At 50.8% G+C, this 20,621-nt stretch overlaps 1 long non-coding RNA gene across 1 annotated transcript; it reads right to left on the bottom strand.

The window, feature by feature from the left end:
- Positions 1 to 257: 257 nt before the first annotated feature.
- Positions 258 to 12,391, bottom strand: LOC309523385. Its single transcript, XR_014215338.1, has 2 exons — positions 12,297 to 12,391; positions 258 to 838 (listed from the first exon to the last, which is right to left on the bottom strand). It is a non-coding gene; the product is annotated as an uncharacterized lncRNA (long non-coding RNA).
- Between the last annotated feature and the right edge of the window lie 8,230 nt (positions 12,392 to 20,621).

The following is a 20,621-nucleotide window of genomic DNA, read 5'->3' as shown; positions in this document are numbered from 1 at the left end:
ATTCTTCATCGCTTGTTGCAGACTGTTTTTTCTCCTTTCCTCCCTGAACTTAAAAATTCCTAATGAATTTACTTTACAGCAGTTGCAGAGATTTGGAGTCACTTAATATACGTGATTTTCCTTAATACAAAGTTTTCACCTACAGGACTATTTTTTCCCCAGATGCTGCTGACAGAATAGTGATTTTAGAGTGGCTTCACTCTGATTTGCCTAACACTGGATTCGATATTGCTGTTTGTTATTTGCTCCCCCCCCCCCTAAAACAGGAGCACGAGTCCTTAATGAGTACTTCTTTTTTCCTATATGTTTGCATTTACTGATTAACTTGGGATAGTTTATTTTAACCCTCCTAAAGAGTCACATCTAGTTTTAATTCAACAGGTACCCTGAAAATTGGTTTCTGTCCAAAAACAGGTTCCTATTCAACCTCTAGAATGTTTTAACATATAAGGATTCTGAAAATAACTGGCATTTTTTTTGCAGCTAATCAGAAAACTGACAGAGACCAGCCTACACACTTACATTGCATTTTGTGATTTTTGTGTGAAGTGGGAAATGTTTTTATCACATTTGGCTAATTTCTATCTTTCTCCTATGATAGATTTTAATCTACTCTCTTTGTTCTTGACGCTGAAATATCTCTTAACACATAGAATTGCGCCTTTCTATGCTGCTCACATTTTGCTCCCATACAGTATTCAAATATATAATTTCAGAAGGAAATCAACATGCTGATTCTGCTCTGAAATCTTTCTGTCCATTATTTTCTAATGCAATTGATAGCGATGCATTTTTTCATCAGGGAACTATGCAGCTGATAACATAATTTTTTTCATTCCTCTGTGTTACGGAAAATCTGGGTGCGTATTTACCCTGCCACCCAGCCAATCGGACCAGGTCCGTGGATTCTAGCGGAAGAAAAGGAAGCTCAGCCGGACGCAGGAGCAAAATGCGAAGATCCGAGTTTATTGCGCAACAGGTTCAAAGTGGAATTGAACCCCGAGAATGGGGCGACATAAACTTTTAAAAGTTCCCTCCAAGTCCCATAACACAGTGCGCGAAACGTCATGAATACATTATGGGAAGGTTGGGTTTCATGGATTACATCATGAATACATTACACACGTCATGAATATCTCAGAGAAAGGCGGGGTTACACTAATTTACATTTGAGGGAAGGGAGGGGGAATATGCAGAGCGAGGGTCATACACAAATATACATTTCATGAGTACCGGTGGCGGTGGGACAATGGGTTACTGATATGCACCGTCTGCCACCTGGTATTGCCCGGAGGAAGGGCTGGGCAGAGCGATCTGACGGGATTAAAGAGTTCCTGTGTACGTGACTTGCCATCTCGGGGATTATGGAGTCGGGCAGCATCATGGAGTCCTGGGGAAACTGAGTCGAATGACACCAAGAGCAAGAAAATTGGAGCTGTGGTTGATTTTATATGAATTTTGAAAGGTTCTGATGACTTTCAGCCTGTTCCGTAGCCTAGATCAAAAGCGGAAGCAGAATGTATCCATTCTTGCAGAAATGGATACATTGTAACAAGGGTTTGACAGTTTTACGAGGTCGGGAGTTTCGGTTCTATTGTTCTCGCCGTGGGGGGCCGTCAGCAGCTCGTCAGGAGGTTAAATGAGGCGTGCAAGAGCTCCCTGAGCTAGCTTCTGCAGGACGAATGCATGGCTGTGATTGGCCAAAGCGCGGCCATAGGAATAAGCGGAGAAGAGAAACACTCGGTCTACTCATTCTAAGTATGGAGCGCAGATAGGCATAGGAAAGGATAGGGAATATATATATATTCGAGCTTATTTCGCTCGGGAAAAGGTCTGGGAAAAGTGTGGTGCTTGTGCAACGGTGAAGGGGGTTTGAGGGTGGGTGTGCGATGGCACCCTTGAGGTCATCGCCTCGGACAGCAAAGAAGAAGGGGGAATAGGCACCCCCCCTCAGTCCGTATCAGTCCCCCATTCGGAGATAGATTTGCATTAAAGTTCTGTAAGAACTTGCAAATCCTTTCTCCGCACCATTTGAGCACTAAATTTCGGTGATCTCATATTCACCTTCTCCCAAATGTCTCATTTGTACATAGTCTGGGAAAGTGGGAGCATGTCGGGTGCGGGAATAGGCTCGAAGAGGAAAGGAGCTAGTAGGAGCAGAATGTCGGAGGAGAGAGCAGCAAGGGGTAATACAATGCATAGTACAACATAGGATAGAGACACAAAGGAAAACAGTTAAAATGATAAACAATACGACTTTCAATAGTTGTCTGAGCCATCCCAGCTTGGGCAACCATCCCCATAAGTCCACATCGGATAGGCCCTCATGCTGGATGTCGTGGAGCTTCCCTGCTAGTTCATGAATGTTATTTAAATGTCCAGTTATATTTAAGGTCTGGTCAGTCACGTATGTGCAGCACTCAGTGCCTATTAATGCACAGGTGCCTCCTTGACTGGACAAGAGGAAGTCTGTCGCGATCCTCGTCTGTAGGCTCAATTGTCTTACCTCGGATAGTTCCGACATGAGAGAGTCTGTGATCTGAGTCGCCTCCTGCATGAACTTAAGGAGGATGTCGGTGAGTCGGAGAATATCCACGTGGTTTGAACCGGCACCGTAGGCGGGGAAGAGTGCTCGGCCTACGGTCTCTCCATTCGCAGCAACGTCTGACAGGTCTGACAGCTCCCTTTGCTCCCTTTTGTTCCGTTGTCTTCCAGGGGGTAGGTGTGGTAATATTCTAATTCCGGGAACGATGTAGCCAATGAAGCAGGATCCGGACATGTGTGGGCTCACCCATGTATAAGCGCGGTGCCCACACACCCAGAATAGGCCGCTGAGGTAAGATTCCATTCGGCCTGAAGCAAAGGTTTGCAGCAGCGTGATGTCTGTGGGTTGTGGCTTCCAGTCCAAGGGGTGTCCAACCACAGCGGCCCAGGCAACAGTAAGGTTAGGAAAAGTTCGGGAGTCCCTTGTGTTAGAGACAGTGACTAGTCCAGTTGGTAAGATTTCCAGAGTGTGGGTGCATGTACTGGATCCGATGAAGGTTCCTTCCCCTGAGAAGCTGCGGCAAAGGGGTCCCTTCGTAGGGCCGGTGAGGTAGAGGTATTGATGGGTTAGGTTGAGTGCGGTCAAGTTCCAGGAGGTAACGTTTCCGGAACGGAACTGTTCTAGGGTCACTGGTACAGGGACCAGTGGGAGGCTCTGTTGGAGATGGCTAGGTGCGTGAGCGCAAATCCAGCAGTCTGGGTAGGGTGACTCCTTCGCCACCTGGCTGAGAAGCTTAATGTAGGAGTTTTGCTCCCAGGATGACAGGAGGTCTTCTCCTGGGAGTGGCGAGTCAGCGCCGAATTGTCGGGGTGCTGTACCAACCGGATGGAGGGGGTCGGTGGTGTTCAGTAGTCGCCTATCCCTGGCGATACCGCCGCATCGCAGGGGTCCGACGTGGTCCCATGAGGGGGAGCGCGAGGGGCGTAAAGGATGGTGCCACCCTTCGAGATATTCAGCCCCTTTCCACTCATTAGTGACCCCTAAGTCCCATAAACAGCAGAACCGTCGCAGGCAGAGTCCTTGGAGTTGGGGCTTCCGGGTTTCTGGGGTGGAGCGGAGGCACTGGAAGCCGAAAATCAAGTTTCCAGAGGGGTGGCTTGGTTCCGTATAAGCGTGAGTAGCCCCTCCTGTCTCGACTTCGGTCCAGTTTGGGGTTTGCGAGACCTCTCCACTCTCGTAAAGAAGGTAAGTCCCATTTCTGCAGGTCAGCCGGTAAGAGGAATGGTCAAGAGTGAGAGCCGCAGAACCGATACGGTGTAAATCCTTGTTTCGGATGAAAAGTTCCCAATATTCGTTTTCGGCGAGTTGGGGAACTAGGGAATGGCGCAGCAAGGTCCGGGACTCAGGAAGGCAGAAATCAAAGTCCCCCATTCGATCAGGGTTAGACCTTCCCGTCTCGACCTCATGATAGTCCAAGAAGTGGTAGTTCGTTCGCAAGCCTGTGCAGTGGTCTGATGAGGTGGACGTGACACAGGATAAGGCGGCGAGGAGAAGGGCGGTGGTAACCGGGCGCATGGTTCGGACGCGTGTAGGGAGAGCGCAAATGTTCGAACGAACGAAGGCGCCAGATAGGGTGAGGCTGTAAAGCGAAGCTATCAAATGAAGCTGTTGAATGGAGCTGTCAGATGAACTGTCAAAAGGCGAAGCTGTCAACGAAGCAAGCAGTCAATGGAGCTGTCAGGTGATCTGTCAAAGCAAAGCTGTCAATGAAGCAAGCAGTGGATGGAGCTGTCAAACGAAGCAAGCTGTCAATGGAGCTGTCAAACGTAGCAAGCTGTCAATGGAGCTGTCAAACGAAGCAAGCTGTCAATAGAGCTGTCAAACGTGGCTGTCGGCGCGTCTGAAACGTAGCTTGATGGTGTCGGTATCTGGGATGATTTCGGACGTCCAGTTGGGTGTCGTGGTGTCTGGTCCGGTCTGTTGGGCCCGACTTTGGCCCCGATCCGCTGGTCCGGTCTGTTGAGCCCGACCTTGGCCCCGATCTGCTGGTCCGGTCTGTTGAGCCCGACCTTGGCCCCGATCAGCTGGTCCGGTCTGTTGGTCGTCGTCGTCAATATATGAGGTCGGTGGAGCAGGTGGAGTCGAAAAGGTGAAATCCTCGCCGTTGCTTTCTTCCGTCTCCTGTGGAGGGGGTGAGGACTTGCACCTAGTGTGATGTAACCAAGAATTCTTCTCACCTACTTTCACGGCGGTAGGCGATGTCAAGAGTACTTGGTAGGGACCTTCCCACGCGGGTTGGAGTGGTTCCTTCTGGTAGACCTTGACGAGGATCCAGTCACCAGGGTGGAAGGAGTGAGCGTGGACGTCGATGGGCAGGTTCTGTCCCTCGATGGCCGCGTAGTGGTGGAGACGCTGTAGCTGTGTCTGGAGCTGAATAACATAATTAGTAAGTTCTGCCTCCCCCAGCTCCAGTTCCGATAGTGGGAATAGAGTGTTGTAGACGGGGGGAGGTCTCCCGAATAAGAGTTCGAATGGAGAGAGTTTCAAACGTCCGGTTGGGGCGCTGCGGATGTTATGAAGAACCAGTGGGAGTGCATTCACCCATTTTAGGCCAGTGAGCTCGCAAAGTTTGCCCAACTGTATTTTTATTTCCTGGTTCATACGCTCCACTTGGCCAGAGGACTGTGGGTGGTATGGAGTGTGGAGGTCCCATTTAATTTGGAGTGTTTTGGCCACTAGCTGCACTACTTCTGCAGTAAAGTGGGTCCCCCTATCGCTGTCTAGGCGACGGGGTATGCCATAGCGGGGAATAATGTCCTGTAGGAGGGCCCTGGCAACTACGGATGCGGTAGCTTTTCTGCAAGGGAATCCCTCCACCCACGAGGAAAATTGGTCAACTATAATCAAAGCATGTTTAAAGCCTTGGCATCGGGGCAGATCAATGAAATCAAGCTGCAAGTTCTCAAAAGGGACAAAGGCCCATGGTCTGGCTCCAGGCGGCCTCCTGGGTTCACGCTTGGGATTGAAGCGATGGCAGGTAATGCAATTCTTTGATGCTGCTGCTGCAGCGGCAGCTATCCCGGGTGCGTACCAAGATCTAATTACATGTTCCATTACATGTTCCACTACTTTTGGAGTCCAGGCCTTTGGAAGGACGGTTCTTCCATCGGGGAGGACCCAGATACCCTGTTGTTCGGTGGCACCTATCGATTCCCACGTAGCCTTTTCATCCCCTGGGGCAGATTTGTAAATTTCTGTGAGGTCTAGGTCTGCTGGCAGTTGGAGGGCTTGGAACTCGGATTCATTGTTAGGGATGCGTAAGGCTGCCATCTGTGCGGCTTTGTCGGCTCGTCTGTTTCCTTTAGAAACTGAGTCCCTGCCCTTGGTATGGGCCTTGCAGTGGACAACGGCTATGGCGGCAGGTAGGTGGATCGCTGTGAGAAGGCGCTCTACTAGGGCGGCGTGCGAGATTTGAGACCCGGCAGCGGTTAGAAAGCCTCTTTGGAGCCAAATTTGGCCAGTTGTGTGCACTAGGCCGAAACAGTATTTACTATCCGTATAAATGGTTATCCGCTTCCCTTCACCAATCTCGCAGGCACGCAGCAGCGCAATTAGCTCGGCGGCTTGGGCACTGTACTGAGAGTTGATTGGATTTGACTCTAGTATTTCGAAGTCGGAGACCACCGCGTACCCAGTCTTCCTAACCCCGTCGATTACTTTAGAGCTACCATCAGTATATAATATTAGGTCCGGGTTCTCCAGGGGAAGATGATCTAAGTCCTCCCGGGGCTTTTCGGCTTGCCGGACTATAGTGGTGCAGTCGTGATGCGGGGTGCCATCATCGGGAAGAGGTAGTAGGGTAGCGGGGTTTAACGAGTTGACACGTTTAATGGTGACATTGGTTGGGGTTAGTAGGAGGGCTTCGTACCGGTTGAGGCGGGAGTTTGAGAAATGGTGACATCCTTTTAAGGTTAGGAGGGTTGAGACTGAATGGGGAACGTGAAGGGTGATTTCGTGGCCCAGAACCGTTTCTTGGGCTTTCTCGAGGAGGACAGCAGCGGCTGCAATGGCTCTGAGGCAACTGACAGCCCCTTTAGCAGTATTGTCAAGTTGTAGACTATAATATGCTACTGGCCTCTCTTGATCGCGGAATGGTTGGGTTAGGACACCAGAGGCTACCCCCATTTGCTCGTGGATGAACAGGTTGAAAGGGATTCGGTAGTCTGGTAATCCTAGGGCAGGAGCAGATCTGAGTTCCCGTTTTAGTCGTTCAAAGGAGGTGTAGGCTTCTTCCTCCCAGACTAAGGTGTCTGGGTGGTCCTGACGCGTCATGACAGTTAAGGGCTTCGTTATTTCACTGTAACCAGCGATCCATGCCCGACAGAAGCCGGCCATGCCAAGGAAGCCGCGGAGCTGTCGCTTTGTTCTTGGGAGGGGAATTTTAGTGACTGCCTCAATCCTGTCAGTGGCTAGACTTCTGGTCCCTACTCCCAAGATGTGTCCGAGATACTTGACCTCTTGTTTACAATATTGGAGTTTCTTAGGAGACACTTTATGTCCCTTCTTTGCTAATTCTGATAGGAGGTATTTAGTATCTATCTTACACGCCTCCTCACTGGTAGAACATAATAAAATATCGTCCACGTAGAGAAGCAAGGTGGAGCTGGCCGGTAGGTGGATGTCCTCTAAGTCCTGGTGTAATACGGCCGAAAAAATGGCTGGTGACTCTACGTAGCCTTGGGGCAGTCTGGTCCAAGTTAATTGGCCGGGCCCCCAGGTAAATGCAAAAAGGAATTGGCTGGCCGGATCTAGGGGTATGCTGAAGAAGGCAGAGCACAGGTCCGCAGCGGAGTACCAAGTCGTCCCTGCTGGAATGGCGTTTAGGAGGGAGTTCGGGTTGCCAACTACCGGGTGTCGGGGTATCACGAATTGGTTCACTAATCTCAAGTCCTGCACAAAACGGTACCGTATAGGTGCCCCCTCCTTAGCGGGCCTCTTGACCGGGAGAACTGGGGTATTACAGGGTGAAGCGCATGAGACTAGGATCCCCTTTTCGAGGAAGTCCTCAATCATGGGTGTTAGGCCTTCTATGGCTTCTTTGGGCAGAGGGTATTGCTTGGTGCACGGGAAGGGTAGGTCGCTTCGGTAAGTGATCTTGACCGGAGTGGCGGAGAGTAAGAGCCCTACTGAGGTTGATTCAGTGCCCCATAGGGAGGGGGGCAATTCGTTTTCCAGTTCTAAAGGGAGTTCGGGAAACTGTCGGTCCGTTTTAGATTCCTGGACGATACCCTGGAACATGGGAATAGAGTTCCCTGGCATATGTAGGTAAATGCCATCCGGGGAGCATTTTATGGTGGCGTTTAGTTTGCAGAGGAGGTCTCTGCCGAGGAGGTTGACGGGGCTGCTTGTTAAAAGGAAGGTGTGTTCCGCTAGTAATGGTCCGAGGGTGACTTTGGCCGGTCGCGAAAGCGGGCAAGTGCGGGGTATCCCATCCAGTCCCATTACTTTCTTGGTCACTGTCCCTGGTTCCAGGTGACTGTCAGTTAGGGTGGAATAGGTGGCCCCTGTGTCCAGTAGACATTGGTAGGGGTGGCCGTCTATCTCGATTGTACAGACCGGGTCCTCAGGTGACAATGCAAGGACAGGGCAGATGGTTTGGGTCTGACTGGGATCCCCTTCTAATTGTCAATAAGTGTCCTGATCATCGGGAGGTGGTTGGTTTGGAGGGTGCAAGGGAGGAGCAGTCGCATTCGCCCAAGGGTGGGCAGGCTGCTCTATGGCCGGCATTTGGGTCCGGGGTCCCGGTTGTGGTCGGGTTTGAGGTATCGGGTTCGAGACCGTCGGTGGGGTATAAGCCGCTGGGTTGTGGTTGCTGTAGCCTGGAGTTACGTTGGCTTGCGGGGAGAAAGGGGGGTGGGTAGCCCGTACAGGGAAAGGCTTAGGCGCCTGTCCCCCGTAGGGTGTCGCATTTAGGTAGGGGCAGAATCTTTTTATGTGTCCCTCTTCCTGGCAGTAGTAGCATCCTCCAGTCCCCGGTCCCCATTGCCTATAGGGATTTGGGGTTCCTCCTCCACGGATCCCCTTTCCTCGAGGGAGTCCCCTGCCTCGATTAGGACCATAGGCAGTTTCCATGCTTAAGGCTAGTATTTGTTCGACCTCGGGTTTTGTTTCCTTCTTCTTTCTTTCATCCCGAGAGTTGTAGACAGATTTTGCGATGGACAAGATTTCACTTACGCTCTTTCCATCGTATCCAATTTGGAGATTCAGGGCTTTTCTGATATCTGGGCAAGCCTGATCCTTGAAGAACCCTTTAACGATTACTTCATGCTGTGGGTTTTCAGGGTTTATTCCTCCCCATGTTTTAATGGCAGAGACCAATCTAGTGTAATAATCGGACGGGTGTTCGTTTGGTCCCTGCATGACCGACTGGACTTTGGTCCAATTAACGGTGCGTTGTCCGGCGGCCTTTACACCGTCCAAAATGGCCTTTTTAAATAGGTTTAAGCACCAAATACCGTTGGTGGTATTATAGTCCCATTCTGGTTCTACTCTGAGACATTGTGCTGTGAGCGCCTGCAATCCCTGAGGCCGTCCCCTTTGGTAGTCGGGTAGTTCTATGGCTTCCCCGGCTTTAGTTAGAATGTCCGCTTTCTCCGCCTCGTTGAAGAGGGCATTCAGAAGGACGTGGACATCGGGCCAGGTGGGATTGTGTGTGGAGAAGATTGCGCTGACCTGGCGGTGGCACTTGTCCGGGTCGTCCCTCAGTGAGGGCATCTGATTTGACCAAGTTACCAGGTCTGAGGTATAGAAGGGTTGATGCGTGTAAACCATCCGCGGGGGCCCATCAGGTTCGAGAGGGGGAATGGGCAGGGCCCTTAAGGGCATCTGGACCGCAGTAGAACTCACGGTGGAGCTTACTTGGTCAGAAGTCCCCGGAGTCTCTTTATCACAGCCCCGGGTCCCCTTTTCGGAGCCCTGAGGTTCCGTGGGAGCGGCTTTATTCCCGATTTGGGTAGAGTCCTCAATGGTGTTGCGGTGAGTAGAGGAGGGGATTTTAGTTTTAGCTTGTCCGGGGTTTTTAACTTGTTTGGCGTCCCCCTTGTCCTTTTTCGCTTGTAGTCGTGTGACCCTCCTATTTTCAGTGTCTTGTGCCTCATCCTCCTCCCCCGTTTCCTCCCCACTACTAGATTCGCTGTCGCTGGATGTCGGGGCTCGCGGCGGTGGTCCTTGATAGTAAAAGGGGACCAGGGTCTGTCGTACATCGTCATCTTCGTAAGGGGGGGGCATTGGCTGTCGCCCGGGATTTAATATAGGCAGTTGGTAAGAGGTTGTTCCCTTTGGGGCTTGAAGCATTCTCCTTACTGCCTCAAAGGTGGCCAGGTATTCTAACTGGCGGGGTTTTTCTTCTATCAGGGCTTTCCTTAGGTGGTTCAAGCGTTCTTCATTAAACGAACCTCCCGGTGGCCACCGCAGTTCGGGTTTGGCGGAGGCAGTACTGGCGGGCCAGGTTTTGGAGCAGAGGTCCTCTAATTTTTCCTTAGATAACAATTTGTGGCCAGGAATCGACTTCCAACACGCGATGACGAATTGAAGAGGAGAGTCGGGATCCTTCTGGGAACGGGATGGCTTCCGGGAAGCCTTCCTCCCAGAGTGAGTCCGCTCGTGTTTGGAAGCCTGGGTACCCATAGTATATCTCACGCGTGTCTAGATAGGAAAGAGGAAAGAGGAGGGGGTCGATAAGGATTTGTGGGTCTAGGGCTGTTCGACAAAGGACTTGTAAAAGGAAAGGTCTTTAGTCGCTTGGCAACTTCCTAGGGAGGTTTTAAAGAGCTCTAGCTATCCGGTATTCCTTACTTCCTTTTTCCTTAACCATTCACCTGGGGTCCCTTTTCCACTCTGCCGGTCCCGCCCAATTCCTCATGGGCTATTCCCTCCTGGCAACCTCCTACCTATCGTCACATCTCAGGAAAAGGGGCCCTACTGAACGCCCGCGCCGTGCGGTGCCAGATCGGGTGGTCCCTGGACAGAGTTTTGGGTCGAAAATCCCCCTTGCTTTCGGAAGCGGGCTTACGATACGCGTGGTACGTAGCCCGACCGGTGCGGCTGGGATTGGGATAGAAAGCAAGACCACTTCCTGCCCCCTAGAAAGGACGCTCGGGAAGATCGGAAAGAGAGCTCCAACCCCTTGCTTTCAACTGGGATGCCCGTTTGCGGAGAGTCGGCTATCTTTCAAGTCGGGTCTCTCCGTCTTACCCTTCGGGCTCCCAATTGGTGCGGCTGGCTGGAGAGTTTAGATAAAGAGATAGAGCTCAGAACCCCCCTTTCGGGTCGAGCAGCGGTCCACGATCTCTCTCACTGACTGGACCAAGAGAAAGGCAAGAAGGTACGATAGAGAGGAGGGCAGAGAATTCAGTTGCCAGGAGACTTCCACCCCTTCCCACCAGTGCACTGGATTTTCCTATACTCACGCGTCTTCTACGTCGATCCGATCCCGGGATCGATGAATGAGCCGGCTGGATCCCTTTTGCTCCCCGGCTGAACTCCTGGGGCTCCTGATTACCGCCCGGGAGATGGCCGGAGGTCCAAAAGGGTCTTCTCGGGCAAATTGGCCCGCAGCCGGCTGAAGAATTCGGGGCCTCCGGTCAGCAACCCGGGAGAACCGCTCTGCCCCACGTTGGGCGCCAAGCTGTTACGGAAAATCTGGGTGCGTATTTACCCTGCCACCCAGCCAATCGGACCAGGTCCGTGGATTCTAGCGGAAGAAAAGGAAGCTCAGCCGGACGCAGGAGCAAAATGCGAAGATCCGAGTTTATTGCGCAACAGGTTCAAAGTGGAATTGAACCCCGAGAATGGGGCGACATAAACTTTTAAAAGTTCCCTCCAAGTCCCATAACACAGTGCGCGAAACGTCATGAATACATTATGGGAAGGTTGGGTTTCATGGATTACATCATGAATACATTACACACGTCATGAATATCTCAGAGAAAGGCGGGGTTACACTAATTTACATTTGAGGGAAGGGAGGGGGAATATGCAGAGCGAGGGTCATACACAAATATACATTTCATGAGTACCGGTGGCGGTGGGACAATGGGTTACTGATATGCACCGTCTGCCACCTGGTATTGCCCGGAGGAAGGGCTGGGCAGAGCGATCTGACGGGATTAAAGAGTTCCTGTGTACGTGACTTGCCGTCTCGGGGATTATGGAGTCGGGCAGCATCATGGAGTCCTGGGGAAACTGAGTCGAATGACACCAAGAGCAAGAAAATTGGAGCTGTGGTTGATTTTATATGAATTTTGAAAGGTTCTGATGACTTTCAGCCTGTTCCGTAGCCTAGATCAAAAGCGGAAGCAGAATGTATCCATTCTTGCAGAAATGGATACATTGTAACAAGGGTTTGACAGTTTTACGAGGTCGGGAGTTTCGGTTCTATTGTTCTCGCCGTGGGGGGCCGTCAGCAGCTCGTCAGGAGGTTAAATGAGGCGTGCAAGAGCTCCCTGAGCTAGCTTCTGCAGGACGAATGCATGGCTGTGATTGGCCAAAGCGCGGCCATAGGAATAAGCGGAGAAGAGAAACACCTCGGTCTACTCATTCTAAGTATGGAGCGCAGATAGGCATAGGAAAGGATAGGGAATATATATATATTCGAGCTTATTTCGCTCGGGAAAAGGTCTGGGAAAAGTGTGGTGCTTGTGCAACGGTGAAGGGGGTTTGAGGGTGGGTGTGCGATGGCACCCTTGAGGTCATCGCCTCGGACAGCAAAGAAGAAGGGGGAATAGGCACCCCCCCCCTCAGTCCGTATCACTCTGACACAAGCTAAGGATATTGTTGATGGATGTCCTTCATGCCCTTTAACTTCTGTTAACTTTACCTTAAATCAATTTTTTCCTTTCCTAATAAATTTTCTCCTATGAAATGCCATTGCGTGGCAATTCCCACCCCATCCCCAAGATGAAGTAAATAAAGACACCGGACACCAAATTTAGGTTAATGGGCGAAAATGGCCACAACTTTATTGATTACAGGAAAGAGCGGTATTGGCTTTAGGCATTGGCCCTACCTGACTATCCGGTCTAACCGGGAAGGGTTAAGCACCAACCGGGGGAGCCTCCGAGATGCACATCCCTGGGCGCCTCCCAGGGGGTCACTGCTCGGGGGCGCGCTTTAGGCCCTAGCCTCCGTAGGTTTCAGACGAGGCGACGCCCCCCGGAGTCCTTTAACGAACTACCCTTCATTCTTTGGGGGAGGTGATGGCGTTCCTCCCCCCCCCCGTCCTCATTTCCTTAACAATACCCCTGCCAATGCCTAACCGCCATATGAGCCAGGCTCACCGCCAATACCCTCAAACCTGTAACCAATCCCTGATCCCATTAAAAATGTCGGCCAACCAAACATCGTTTCCCTCATCAGAAAGATGCACGCCATCCCTGCGGTAGAGAGCCTCCCTGCTATAATGGATGCCGGGGTGTTCGATGACCCGGCCCCCCATCGCGGTCACTCTACGCGCCACCGAGTGCTCCAGAATCCTCCTGGCTCTATTAACGGCCACAGGATTAGCGGTGTCCCGCCAACAGCGCCTCTCCAGCAAAGATGACCATAAAATTGTAAGCCCTGGACAGGCGGCCTGCAGCGCCTCCAGATCACTGACGATGTGCCACATCACATCTACCCCCTTTCTGTAGGCCAGGTCGTTCTCGCCCAGTTGAATGACCAGCACCTCGGGTGGGCCCAGTACAGCAATTTTATTTGATATTGCCGGAAGGAATTCCTCCCAGCGCATTCCCCGACGAGCGAACCAGGAGATGTTAACGTTGTTAGGGAGTAGTAGATCATGGCAGCGGCCCCTGCTAAGTGCCTGCAGTCTTGCCCAGTGGACGATGCTATGGCCAAAGATCCATATACGCACAGTCCCACCACCTGAAAAATAAGAAGGCAAGAAAAAGGGATCAGGGAGGGGTGCAGATGGGGAAGGAGTTAGCGCGATTTCCGGATGTAACCCTTGTAGGCATTCGACTTCCATTTCCCCAAGTCCATTATCCTTTCAGCCGGTAAACCCATATGAGCAGCTGTGGTGGCCGCCCCAATGCGGAAAGAGTGCGCTGCGAATTCCACTGATGGAAGCCCAATGGCCTCGATCGCTTTGCGCATGACTCTTGTGAACTGGTGCTTGGTAAGGCGGGAGCCATCAGCGTGTATTAAGAAGGGGCCGCCTGTTTTTTGCCTTAGGCAGAGGAACTTCCTGGCGTCCTTCACTGGGCATGGACCGGCCCTACTCGTAGCCTGTAGACGGACCAGGGTCCCTCGGCCATGCTGGTCAGTCTTTGAACTACGGATTTTCAGGATAACCTCAGAGCTAGACGATGACACGTCCTCCAAGAGGAGCCCCCTATTGATATTGGCTGGATGGTTGTCGCAAACGACCTCGCCTATGCAAAGGGCGCCGAAGAAAGCGAAGGAAAATGCTGAGGAAAATAACCTGGCCTCGTACCTGGACCAACAGATAACCCTGAGCTTAGCACGTAATTGCGCGAGTATGTCAAAAGTTATAGGTCTTCTGCCATCCATGCTAGGAGGGTGAGATCTGCGCCACCCCTCTAGCATCTTTCGCACAATGAAGTGTGCGCAAGGGTCTACTGAAAACAGAGCTTTGCAAAAGAATGATATCGCTGCCGAGTGAATGTTGAGGGTTTTGGGGGCCCGACCTAAATCGTGGAGACGCACCATGTACTCAATAACCTCTGACTTAGATGGGGGCTTGCCCGGCTTAAACCGTCCTTTCTTTTGTCTAAATAGTGTGAAATCTAACCAAGCCTTGTTATAGGATCTTAACGTAGATGGCGCGATTGATGACAATACTCCCTTTATAGCTTCTCGTTGCCAATACTCCAGAGGTGCTCCGGAAACGGCTGCGGCAGCTGCTGCGCATCCGGCGCCAATGAGCGAAACCGTTCCATCTGGAAACGAGACAACGCTTTCACAATGTCGTTATCAATACCCGGTACAAATTTGGCAGAAAAACATAAGTTAAGCTGAAGGCAGGATAAGACAAAGTAACGTAGTAAAGATGCTACTCTTGGGGAGCGAGCGGATTGTTTGTTTAATACCGACACCACAGACTGGTTGTCCGTCCAGAAGCATATTCTACGGTCCCTAAACTGTTCTGCCCACAGATGGGTTGCTACAACAATAGGGAAGAATTCTAGGAACGTCAAATCGCGAAGAATGGGCTTTCCCTGCCATGCAGGGGGCCAGCGCTGTGCGCACCACTGCCCTCTAAAGTAGACGCCAAAACCCAGAGACCCTGCTGCGTCCGAATGCACCTGGAAGTCTGCTTGCAGGGCCAAACTATCCTGCCATAGTGAAATCCCGTTATAGCCATCAAGGAACTAGAGCCAAACCTTAAGATCAGATTTTACTGCTCTTGAAAGGCTCACCCTATGATGTGGCAACCTTAGACCTGCGGAGAGTTTAGCCAAACGACCACAAAATGGACGACCGGGGGAAACTACCCGGCATGCGAAGTTGAGGTGACCCAAGAGTGATTGAATTTGCCTCAGGGTCACCTTCTTTAGGGGCAAAAGCTGAGAAATGAGCTCTTTTAGGGCCATCAGCTTTTCAGCAGGTAGGCGAGACGTTTGGGCGATGGTGTCAAGCTCAATACCCAGGTACGTCATAGTGGTGACGGGGCCCTCGGTCTTCTCTTCTGCTAAAGGGACGCCCAATTCGTCGGCCAAGGATTTAAAAGCCCGCGGCAGGGCGTCGCAATCCGGTGCGTTGTTTGCGACCAAAATAAAGTCATCAAAATAATGCTCCACCCCTTCGGAGCCTGTTTTAAATTTTAGTGCCCATTCGAGGAAGGTGCTGAAAGTCTCAAAGGCAGCACAAGCGATCGGGCACCCCATGGGCATAGCTTTGTCGATAAAATAAGAACCCTGGAATTTAAACCCTAGCCAACGATAGTCCTCTGGGTGGACTGGGAGGAGGCGAAAGGCAGATTCGATGTTGCATTTGGCCATGAAGGCGCCCTTACCAAAACCCCTGACCAACTTCACGGCTTGATCGAAGGAGGCGTACTTCACCGTGCAAAGTTCTTGAGGGATAGCGTCATTAACTGAGGTGCCTTTGGGGTAAGACAAGTTGTGTATTAACCGGAATTCGCCAGGCGCCTTTTTTGGAACGATGCCAAGTGGTGAGATATGAAGCTGATCAATTGGAGGGATTACAAATGGACCAGCAACCCTCCCCGCAACAATTTCCTTCTGTATCTTTTTCCAAGCAATGTCTGGTCTCTCTAAAACCGATTTTTGGTTAGGGGGGCAACTGGAGTTGGGAGTGAATGCTACCGGAATTCTGAACCCTAAAGAAAACCCTTCCCCTAGGAGAAGGGCGGCCTGTTTATTGGGATATAATTGCAAGAAGGATCTCAGGGGTGGGAGCTTAACTGGTGAGCGGGCTAAGGCAAGCGACAAATTAGTAGCGATTGCCTGCTGCTCCTTGGGCGGGTCCTGTTGTGCCGACGGGGGCACCCCGGTTTCCCTGATGTGGGTGACCCCTGCCGCCATGAAAGGGCTGAAGCTTGCCCTTGAAGCAGTTAACAGCAGGGTGGTTGCCTTCACACTTGTCGCATTCATGCAAGTACTTACAGGATGCGCGCTGGCATACTCCTCTATTAAAGTCCCAACATTGCTTGCGACGCTTTGTGTCCGCCTTACCAGATTTTGCTTGGTCGTGCGTTTTCTTTTCAATGTTGGGGCCCACGTGTTCCATCCAGCAGTTATTATCCCTCTGGTCCCAGCGTGTGGAAGACAGGAGTGAGGCGTTCCTACGGAATTCCTCATCGTACGAAATGGCGGCCTCATCTCCAGCCAGCTCCCGGGCCCTTCTCACGTGCGCAAGATATGATGCAAGGTGCAAGCCCCTCTTAGGATAACATCCCACCACTATCCCCATGAATACCTGGTAACCATTGAGCCAGTTCTCAAATGTACGCTCCACTCGAGGGGACCTGTACCTTTTCTTACCATAATACCGCTTTTTCTTACCTTTCCCCTTTAGTTGTGCCGGCGGTAGCAAGGTGAACAAGTCTACATAATCCCCATTCAATATCTTGTTCCTCTTTCTCTTAGAGAGGTGATTGCCCAGGATAAAATCGGTGGCAGAGTGCATTGAGACTTTTACGTCCTCAACCAACGCCCCATCTTTCCACTCGAGGGTACCGTTAAAGGTTTTCCGGTGGGTGTTAGCCCTCCTCTCATGCACCCACAAAGGAACTCCGGTCTGTTCACCCTCCCCCCAATAAGTCTCCATGGGAGCGTCACTATCACCCTCTGAAGAAGAGGTACCTGTTTCGTAATCAGAATCCGATGGGTCGCTCCTCCTGCTCCTCTTGGTCACATGCTTCTTCTTCGCCTTGCGTTTTCCCCCTCGTTTGGTGTTGTCCCGTGGTGCTGCATCAGTGTCCGCTGGAACAGCCTGCTGCGTCAGAATCTCATCATCGGAAGAGGACCCCTCCGAAGGGCTAGGCGGTGCCACAGGATCCTGGAAGATACTAGGAACACCAATCCCCTGATGGCCGGGATTAGAAGGTGCTTTAGATTTTTGAGAAGCGGCCCTCGGCTTTTGTGCCCCAGATCTAGTCTTGCGCACAGCAACCTTGGATTTCTGGGCGTGCGCGGTCTGTGAACGTGTTTGGGGCCGCTTAAGCTGATCTCTGCCCTGATGTGACGTACTCGCCACGGCTGTTGATGGACCAGCCTGGCCCTGCTGGCTGGGGGGGGGGGGGTGTCTGGGATGCAGTCCTGAGATACCTCAACTATGTTGGGGTTTGGGGCCACCGGAGGGCTGCATTGCGCGTAAAATGTTTGGAGCGCGGAGAATAACTGAGCCAAGGCTTGAGGGTTGCAGGGTGCCACAGGCAGTAAAGCTCCACTCGATTGAGGCAGCTGGGGGTTGCCCCTATTAGCCATGATAACAATCTCTTTTATGAGTGAAAATGCAGGTGTGTATGTCTAAAGTAAGGGAGCGAGATAGGGCCCGTTCAGTATTGGTAAAGGCGCATGTTCCTTAATTCAACCGCCCCGTTAAATGACTTTAGGATATAAAATTATATTTTAATTGAACTGCTCTTTAACCTGAATCAATTCCGCTGTTAACTGAATAATTAAATTGAATAACTGAAGTCTGAGTTAAGCACTTTAGCAATTTCCTAATATATATTTAGTAATTAATGAACTGATTAACTGAGAAGGCAGTAGTAGAAAGGCAGTAATAGAAAGGCAGACACGATGCTTGCAATATCACTGAAAGCAGTGCTTAAGTATAATAAAGATCAGCAGCGCAGGACAATATCCAAGGATCACCTGCCCTGAACCACACTGATTGACTAACGATACAGACCAAAGACTGACAGCACAAGAGGGGGGGAGAGTGCAAGCCGGGGGGGTAGAGCGGGAGAGGTGGGGGTGGGCGGGGAGGGGGGGAAGGATCCCTGACCGAATATGAAGGAGGTAATAAAGACACAAAGCAAAGGGAGGCACCAAATGACTATAAATGCAGGCAGCAGATGGATTGGGGGGGCGACTTAAAATCCTATCAACAAATGAAGTAAAGCAGTAATTAAGCAAAGGTAGATTAATGAGAGGCAATCCTATCAATGAACGAAGAAAAGCGGTAAGGCAAGCAAAGGTAGATAAATGAGAGGCAAACGATAAGAGCAATCAACGCAATTAAACAGTAATAAAACCACGAAGACCGGCTCACAATGGCGCCCGCCTCCCTCTGAGGCCTAGTCGTCAGCGAAAGCGTGGCACCGAAATGGGGAATTAGCGCCGGCTGCCCCCGTGGTAATCAGTGAAGAAAATAGCTTACTCCCGCAAAGCAATAATTTGACGACAATTTAGTGTCCCAAGAGGCCGTCAGCAGCCTGCGGATCTCAGAGTGACTCACCTAAGATGGCGCCCGGAGAGGCTCACGCGGCCAAACAAAATGGCGCCCGGCTGCCTTGTTGCCTCGGCAACCGTATAACAAGAAAAGCCAAATACTAAGCTAAGATATTACCAATAAATCGATCCGCGATTTGGGGACCACACAAAGCAACACAAAATTTGGAATACAGCCACCCAGCCCCGGATCCGGGAACGCGTTATGCAACCGCCGTAAACCGCTAAATATAGAAACAAGCCTGCCCTCCAAAAGCCGATACTATAAAGCAAACCTCCTGTGAGCGCTGAGGCAGCTCACGCGAGCGAACCACGTGGAAGGTGATGTAATATATGGCGGCGTGTGCTCTCTCAGTCCTGCCGGCTGACCTCCGGACTGGGAGGTACTCCGCTTGTGGCTAAAATCCAACAATGAGGGACGCAGCTTCACAAAAGGAAGAATGAGCTACAGGAAGGGTGAGCAGAATGCTCCGAAAAAAAGGCAGGCCCTTGCCGGTCAGAAGCTAAAATCACAGCGACGAAGAGGGAAGACCTCAAACCGCTGCTGCTGGGGAACGAAAGGGGCGAGCCAGGGCTGCCCCGACCTTAAGTGAACCTGGGAGGGCCCGCCCCTTGCGGCAGCCAATTGGCTGCCACTGTGGGCGGTGAATATTGATGAGCTGGGGGAATCCCTGCTTCTCGTGGGCTGACGCTAGCCCCGCGAGATTGTTGATGGGGACGTGAGCCCGCAACCCCACCCCCTCTCGAGATCGGGAGTGGCTTTGTAGGAAAGAGGTATCTCTGGAACGCTCTCTAGTGACGTATCAGCAGCTCCCAAACCCGCAGTGAGAGGGACCTGCTCCTTTGATTACCTAGGGGCAGGATGCCCTACTGTTCTTACTTCCTCAGGTCCTGTGTGGATTCCAGGTCGCTGTATCCATCCCTATGGGCCAAGACTTGCGCTGACACCAAGGCCTGCAGAATCCCCTTCCAGACTTTGCAAGGACCATGACCCTGATTCCGCATCTACAGGCTCAGCAGCCCCGTGCAAAAGTCTATCGTGTCCATCCTCATCCTCGAAAGGCTGAGGAATACCCAAAGATGACATGGGGAATGCTGAAGACCTTGACCTCTGATGCCAGGACACAATTTTAGCATCATGATGTCCCAGAAGCACCAGAGACTTTTTTAGTAGCTCTAATTACTCAGCTACATATGAACTCTATGCTGATTTTAACATGTATATTATTTGTTTTCTTGATATCTAGTACTCAATGTATCTATCTTCCTCCTGATACTTATTCTAGTCACAGCTATAATATGTGGATGCATTTAGCTGAAATTACTAATGTCTCTAATTTTTGTTTGAGTGAAACATATGATATGCACGCTGCCTTAGGAAATTGTATGATTCCAGTTTGTACACAGCTTTTCATATGACACATGCCACACTCATGGGAAAATGGTTTTCTGACTGGCTTTCTAAAGGTATCATAAACTATACCAATCTCCATGATTGGGGACAGGTGACACAAACGTTGCCTCTGGATACTATAACATTATACACACCTAGAGTTGCAGCACTGCCAGACACCTCTTGTGCTCAGATTGTGAATTGCAGTAAGAAAGCAACTCACTGTCTGGACACAGGAAGGCCAACTTGGAATTGTTCACGTGTTCAACAAATTACTTTTAATTATGCTCATGTGCGCTTACCAGATGGCTGGTTTTTCACGTGTAATCAAAGACATTATAACTACATTCCCGCCAATTTATCTGACGCTCAATGCTGCCTTAGCCGACTGACATTAGTTATGCCTAGTCGCTCACTTTTAGAACAAAACAGGCAGCAGCACTCAAAGCACCCTCAACATCATGCAGAAAGATTAACAGACATGTGTGACTCCATTCTACAGCTTTTTTCCAAAGCAGAGTATACTTCCTTGGCTGCTTCCTTAGTGGGAGTCCCTGCTTTGGCTATATACAAGGCTCACATGGGTGCTCACCTGGCCTGTTCTTTGACAAAATCTATAAATCATACCTCATGTGCTTTAGCTCTTTTAAATCAAGAACAGAAGATTTTAAGAGAAGCTGTTATTACACTGAAAGCTTCTGTAGACTTATCTCTTGCTACACCAGCATCTAGGATGTCAAGTTGTATCTAATCTTTGCTGTTTTAATTTGCCTGATAATAGTTACCATGTGCATACTCA

Source organism: Podarcis vaucheri (genome assembly GCF_965113315.1).
Source record: "Podarcis vaucheri genome assembly, chromosome: W".
NCBI classification, from domain to species: Eukaryota; Metazoa; Chordata; class Lepidosauria; order Squamata; family Lacertidae; genus Podarcis; species Podarcis vaucheri.
This window is presented reverse-complemented; position numbering and strand designations above follow the sequence as displayed.